Source organism: Ictalurus punctatus, chromosome 18 (genome assembly GCF_001660625.3).
Source record: "Ictalurus punctatus breed USDA103 chromosome 18, Coco_2.0, whole genome shotgun sequence".
NCBI classification, from domain to species: Eukaryota; Metazoa; Chordata; class Actinopteri; order Siluriformes; family Ictaluridae; genus Ictalurus; species Ictalurus punctatus.
This window is the reverse complement of record NC_030433.2, coordinates 17,898,360-17,906,398: the sequence shown is the minus strand read 5'-3', so window position 1 is coordinate 17,906,398 and position 8,039 is coordinate 17,898,360.

Sequence of the window (8,039 nt, the reverse complement as noted above, 5' to 3'; positions counted from 1 at the left end):
TAGGATTTCAGCTTTTATTTCCCAGTATATGCATCTAGATGTGTTAAATGACATAAAACATAGAATATTTTATATCTGACCAACCAATTTTTAGGTGAGAAAAAATAAAGGTACAGATAAGTTTTGAAGTGAAATAAAGTAAATAGTTATTTGGCTGCATATCCCTTTTTTGTAATAAATGCATCAAGCCTGCGACTCAGTGACCACCAAATTGTTGGTTTCTTCTTTTGTGATGTTTTTCCAGGCTTTTACCGCAGCCTCTTTCAGTTGCATGTTTCAGGGGGTTTCTCCGGTCTTTCAGTCTCTTCTTCAAGAGGTGAAATGCAATCTCAACTGGGTTAAGGTCTTGTGGTTTATTTGGCCACTCTAAAACCTTCCACTTTTTCTCCCTGATGAAATCCTTTGTTGTTGGGTTTGGCAGTGTGTTTTGGATCATTGTCTTGCTGCAGGATGAAGTTCCTTCCAATTAATTTGGATGCATTTCTCTGTAAATTGGCAGACATAATGTTGCTGTAAACTTTTGAATTAATTTTGCTGCCACCATTATGAGTTACATCATCAGTAAAGATTAGTGGGCCGGTTCCAGAAGCGGCCATGCAAGTCCAAGCCATGACGCTACCTCCACCATGTTTCACAAATGACCTTGTATGTTTTGGATCATGAGCAGATCTTTTCTTTCTCCACACTTTGGCCTTTTGGCTACTTTGGTAGAGTTTAATCTGCATTCCAGAACTTTTGTAGTTCATCTCTGTATTTCTTTGTGAATTCCAATCTGGCTTTCTGATTCTTACTGCTGATGAGTGGTTTGCATCTTGTGGTATGGCCTCTATATTTCTGCTCTGAGTTTTCTTTGAACGGTAGATACCTTCTTTGAACAGTAGATACCTTCACCCCTGCCCTGTTGAGGTTGATGGTGATGTCACTGACTGTTGTTTTTGCCTTTTTCTTCACAACTCTTTCACAATGTTTCTGTCATCAGCTGTTGTTGTTTTCCTTGGTCGACCTATTCGGAGTCTGTTGCTCAGTACACCACTGGTTTCTTTCTTTTTCAGCACATTCCAAATTCTTGTATTAGCTATGCCCAATGTCTGTGCAATGCCTCTGATTGATTTTCCCTCTCAGCTCCCTTCTCAGCTTCAAAATGGCTTGCTTTTCTCCCTTAAACAGCTCTTTGAACTTCATGTTGACTTATCCTATTTAAAAAACAAATGTAGTCTTCACAGGTGAAACTTAGGGCTAAAACCAAGAGTAGATGTTCAGAGCTATTTATTGTTTAAACAATCAATCTAACAGGGCACACCTGCGTAACAAGCAACACATGTCAGTCTGATACAAAGGTTCTATGTTTTATGACGTTTAACACATCTTCATATAAATACCAGGAAATAAAAGCTGGAATTCTAAACTCTCTTCCCATATTCGTCTTTTGATTGAATGTCTTCAGGCTACTGCAAAATGCATTTGCATGCGCACTTTCAATTTGAAATGCCTTTCACTGGAAGTGAAACGCATGTGATTATACTGTAGATTTTTGGTCTGCTTAAGTATCATGATTTTTTTTTCCCTCAGAATTACACAATTAGAACAAATTACTGCTGTATTAACAGTAATGGGATCAAATGTTTGAACTAAATAAACACAAACATAATTTACTCAAATGAATAGATCATAAAATAAATTTGCAGTGCATATCTGTGTCATCCTGTTACTAACTTATGGATCATGATGATCCAGTCACTATTCAAAGCAAAATAAAATGTAGATATTTAATTTAATCAGCCAAGGCAACAGTTTGTGTCTACCCGCTACATTTTATGTGCGTTGTCAGGTCTTATTTTAGAATCTTTTCAAATGCAAAATGCTTTCCCTCAGATCCCCACTGTCATTACCATCACACGAGGGAAATTACCAATTCCAAATAAACCAGCAGAATTAGTTTACCCACTACAGTATGTGTCTGTGTCATATTCAACTACAGAGCCTTTTTAGGCACATCTGGGGCTAGATATTTCACCATCTCTCAAGATAAGATTCAGATTTTAATATTATTTTACAATAATACAAGGCCTACAGGAACAATTTGTTTGAAGTGCATCTGGTTTCCTAACATATATTGGTTCTAGGATTTTACTCAGTTCAGCTCATGGCTTAGTTTGAGTGGAAACATGCGCATGCAGTGATGGTTGGTCATGATATTAGAAAGGAGGCTTAAATGAAATATCTTGACCGTGAAATTATTAGGGTTGAGAAATGTATTTTATCACAAGGTTTCATTGGTGGTGTTATAAGAATAAGGCAAAGCAAAGTATTCCACACGCACACACACACACACACACACACACACACACACATACTTAAAGACAGAAAGCAATCATGATTTAAAAAATTTTTAAGTGACCTGCTGGGTTCATGCCGATTTCCGCTGAATCCACTTTGTTCATGTTCAGTACACCTCTGTCTGTATTTCACATAAATCTTCTCAAAAGGCTGGTGACGGACGTCTCAGAGAAGTGCGCTGCGAAATATTTGTCCAAATGGAGAGCAAATCTAGAGGTATTTTACACTGTATAATAAACTTACATTACTTTCTCTGATAGGCTGCATGAAAATACAGGCTGGGTTAGAAAGAAATCAGCACCAACCTTGCTTCTGTGTACCATTCCATTGTGTGTGTGCGTGTGTGTGTTCGATCTCTGGAGCTGCTAGTGTGTTTGGTTCCACAAAAATCCCCCAAAAAATCCATGTTCAGTCATTCATTAAGAGTAAATAACCTCATGATGCCAAAAATGAAACATATTGATGTCTTTTTTATCTTTGAAAGACAGGGAGTCTTAGCATTGCTTACATCAGAATCGTAAATAAATGAAGCGGGGGTAAATTGTAGTTGTACATAACTGTTTAGCGTGTTCACAATGAAAAACACAAACAAATGCAAACTGGGGTGGAGCAATGGACAGAAGTAGGTCCCATCATGCACCACAGAATATAGGTGGCAGGGTTTGTTGCAGATAACAGACTAAATCAGTATGTCCATGACTGAAGGTGAAAAGCTGATTTGTGGTGCTGCTTCTGTCAAACATGATCAAGCATTATTATTTATTTTTTTTAAATCACTGTTACAGAATTTTTTCTGTAAGTAATGTACCATATTAAACAATAGGCCATATTTCTGATTTAAAAAAAAAAAAAAAAAACGAAAAGAAAAAAAAACAATATGGATGTCTGATTTGACCTGCAGAGAGAGAACAAAATGTTTGGTCATTTATTTTCTTCTATTCTACTAATGCAGGTACTAATGCAGTAGCTATAAAATAAACATGTAAGATATATAAAAATGATAGGTTGCCAAAAACCTTTGAACAGTACTATTTATTTATTTGTTTGTTTGTTGGTTTGTCTGTCTATCTATCTATCACACTGTAGAAATCATAAATTCCCCTTTTTTATACAGCTTTTGGTACCACGATACTAGTCTTCACATTACGTGGTGTTGGATTGAAATGAAAATCAGTGGTATCTCCCCATCCCTAGTTCAGTCTCCCAACTAATCCCCCATGCTGATGTGTTGGTTTGGTCCACTGCAGAGCTGCAGTGTGGGTGTGTGAGAGAGAGGACTGCAGCACTGCAGCACAGAAATCACCAGACTGAGCTGAGATTTGCTGCAGAACACAGATCTCCAGAACCGTTATGTTAAACTGAAGCCATCTTTCTCTCTTTATTCAGAACACAGTGCCTTTGGAGCAAGACAGCTGGAAAGATGAGGCTGCTGAAAGGACAGGTTTGGCATGACAAATGTTTGGCTCTGTGAATAAATTTGACTACACATTAGACAGGTCATGTGCCAAACAGATGTAAAGCTCATTAGTTGGTAATGATATATTTTGGCATATGGATAGACCTTATGGCCTTAATCAAATGCACATGTACAGATTTGTCTGTTGGAAACACTGCACTGATTCTAACCAGTGTTGTTTATTTGCAATTTTTCCTTCTTCTTCTGATTCTCCTTTTCATATGCTTCTCCTTTTTACACAAATATACAGCTAACAACATACCTGCTTGTATGGAGTGTTACTTTGTCAGGTAAGAGGCACTTACTGTTTTAGAAGCTCCTGAATGTGTCTAATGATTAATGGAACATAGGAGGTGGTTTGCTCCATAAACTAAAGTAGCAGTTTGGGTTTTTACAACCCTTACAAATTGCAATGAAAACTTTCACAATGCGTCCCCTTTCTGTCAATCAACCCCATTCCCTCTGTTAAAATTAATAGAGCAGTTTTCTGTGTTTTTTTTCAGGGAGTCAAGCTAATTTGAGGGGCAGAAAATGTTAACAGGAAATCATAATTTTGCTTAGGTTTTGTAAATTATGTAAAAATTGTGAAACATTGAAATGAATGACACAGTGAATTGTGTCATTAATTATGACTTGCTGATGAGTTTGCAGTCCACAAAAGCCTTTTGTAATTGTTGCTGGAATCCAAAAACCCCACCCTAAGCTATTCAATTTAAGTTCAAGCTTGTGTGTGTGTGGTGTGTTTTTCAGTTTTAATGAGCCCTGTTCTTTGTGATGATAACGATGATGACAACGATGATGACAGTGATGATGAGGAAATGACTGTGTGTCAGGAAGAGGATAATGACCTGAGAGTTACCTGTCCTCTGCGGCCTAAACCAAACTTCCACACTGAGTTTGCGTTCTCCATGTCCAAGGGCACAAAAGAGATCACCGTTAACACCAACGTCTCTGGGATGATGCCTGAACCCAGCTTTAGGCATAACACTTATGTGGAAGAGCTGGAACCATATGGGTTCAAACTGACCATGTTGCGCTTCACCATCACAGAGAACACGACATTTATGTGCAAAGTGACCAAGGAAGAGAAGAGACTGTTTGTTGACGTGGGTAAGCAACTACTAAACATTTTGGTGAACTGTGAATGTTTTTGTGTCCTTGGAATGTATGGTTTTTGCAACAGGTGTTAATGTGTATGAGTAATGTGTTGGGTATAAATTCTACAAGTCTCTATAAATCTATTACCTCAGTTGGTGTTTTGATGATGGTGGTGGAGAGCAGTATCTAAAATGTCGCTCCAAAATCTCCAATAGCTGTTCAGTTTGGTTGAGATCTGGTGACTGTAAAGGTCACTGCATATGATTTACATCATTTTCATCCTCATCAAACCATTCAGTGAGTTCTCATGATCTGTGGATAGGGGGCGGGGTCATCCTGGAAGACACCACTCCCACCAGGATAGAAATGTTTCAATCGTAGAAAAGGAGATCAGTCAAAAGAACTTTGTATTGCTTTGTAGTCATGCTTCCCTCTAAGGGGGCAAGTGGAGCCAGCCAGTTTTTCCTTTTATTTGTCACTTTAATAGATAGATATCAATATCTATCTACCCAGAGTAAGATAGACAGACACTCACTGGCAACTTTATTAGGCTTACTGAAAACCTGGACAGTTGAAGCCTGGGAAAAGAGCAGCTGTTTTTCCTAAAACTGTTCAATACAGAAATTGAAATGCCTGTGCACACTGTAGCCTCCGATTCTTGGCTGACGGGAGTTGAACACAATGTGGCCTTCTGCTGTTGTAGACCATCTGTCTCAGGGATGTTTTGCATTCTGAGATGCTTGTCTTCTCATTGTGGTTGTAAAGAGTGGTTCTTTGACTGTTGTGCATTAAAATCCTAGCAGATCAGCAGATTCATAAATACTCAAACCAGCCTATCTGGCAGCCAACAAACATGCCACAGTCACTGAGATCACTCTTTTTTCCCCTCATTCTGATGTTTGATGTAGACATTAGCTGAAACACTTCATCTGTATCTGCATGATTTTATGCATTGTACCGCTGCCACAAGATTATAAGATTAACAGATTTAATAACTGCATGAATGTGCAGGTGTACAGGTATTCCTAATAAAGCGGACAGAGATTGTAAATATACACGTGGTTATAATCTGTAATATACTAACTTTTTTTCATTTTTATGTACATTTTATTTGATTTTAATATTGTTCCGTTAATTTAAACAGAAAAATAGGATTTTCAATGTAGCAAATAGCAATCAACTAAACAAAACATATGCTTTTTACAACAGATATTTTTTACAATCCTACAATTTTACAATTTACAAAGTTCAAATTTATTTCTGATTTTGCAATAGCACATTCCAAGTCTAAACTAATTATTGAGTATTAATATTAATGCAAGATCAACTCTTTTTTTCAATTAATTGTTCATTTTTTTATTATTCATTAATTTATTACGTTTTCCTTTTAAAATCCTGTTAGTGTCTCAGTCAGTTCTATTCATCAGTAAGCTCAAAAGTTTGCATCCCTGGTTCACATTGACAGCCAGAACATGTTTGCTTGTTTTTTGAAAAGTCTTCTGATAAATCAAACCTCCAGATCAACAAAGGAATGGCTTCATCAAAACCAGTCCAAGGTTTTGGAATGGTCCAGACCTAAATCCAATGAAAAAAATCTGTGGGGTGACCTGAAGAGGGCTGTATACAGGAGAGCCCCGCAAATTTGACAGAGATAGAATACTTTTGCAAGGTAGAATACTTTCTGATCCTGAATGACTCTTACCCAAAAAGACTGAATGCTGTGATCAAATCTAAAGGTGCTTCAACTAAGTATTAGTTTAGGGGTGTGCATACTTATGCAACCAGGTTATTGCAGTTATTTTTTATATTCACTGTATACTGTATGTATGTGTTTATAATGTATAAAGTGTTCCCTTCTTTTATCCTCTAGATACCCTGCAGCCCTGCGCCTCGATCAGTGTGTTTCTTCAGAGTTACCCCTGGCTACTGAGTCTACTGCTTCCTCTCTGTATTATTCAGACACTGGAGGCCATTTAAGCATCAATCTGAAGCACAGTTGCCCTCTGTCAGTGTGTCAGTGTTTCAGTGTTATATCCGTGATGAAAGCCTGGGAGTGAGAAATAAATAAAATAGTCTGCGTCATTAACAATGCTCTGTAATTTTACAGCACTATTTTAGATATGTACAGTAAGTGCCACTAGCTGCCTCTATGATGGTGTCTTTTGTCACGTTTGATACTTTACCGTGCTACACAAAACCTGCTGCGTCTGAGTAAAATGATCATGTTCATGGCGTTTAGATCAAATTTAACTGTAGCAGCATTTATGTGGTGGATTTTAACAGCCGTTGGGTTAAAGTTACAGGACATGACATAATAAAAAGTATCAAATATCAAGTAAGACAAAATTTACGGTCTTTAACTTAAGTGTACATTTATTTAAATGGCCTTTCCCTATTTTTGTGAATTTTGTTTATGTACTCTGGCATTGATATTTGTATTTGCTTTATATATTTATAATAACTCATCATTTAAAGCCTTATATTATTATATCTGTTATACAGAATGTCTAAAGGCAAACTGAAGTATTTTAAATTCACTGTTCAGCGTGCCTGATTTGTAGTCTAATCGCTAATTAATGGGCTATTATTATTATTATTATTATTATTATTATTATTATTATTATTACTGATTAGTAGATCCTGGGCCAAAAGCTAAGCATCAACCAACTCCCCACCCCTTCCAAACATCAGCATGTAGGAAAGCTTATCCATGGTTAGCCTTTTTTGTTTGTTTTTGTTTCTGCTAATCTATCAACCCGAGGGTGCTTGAATTTCGAGCAGCATACACATGACCAGAATAATAGTCCAATCATTTTGATTTAAAGAGACTGTTTGTTGATTGCAATCTATGCAACAGTACAAAATGTTTGAGCTACCTGTAGAAACAATCCACACATCTTGCAGAAAGATACGTAACTTATACAAACATGAGAGCAGTAATAAAAAAATAAAATAAAATCTTACATTTAGTTGACACCAGTGCTAAAACTCAAAAACTAGTAAAAAAAAAAAAAAAGAAAAGAAAAGAAGAAATTCTCAATTTTAATATTTGTTTATTTCTCTATTTGTTAATGTACATATTAATATCATTAACTTAACAGCTGCAGCTGCAATCACAGTTAAAGGAATCCTGAAAGTAGGGTTTTCA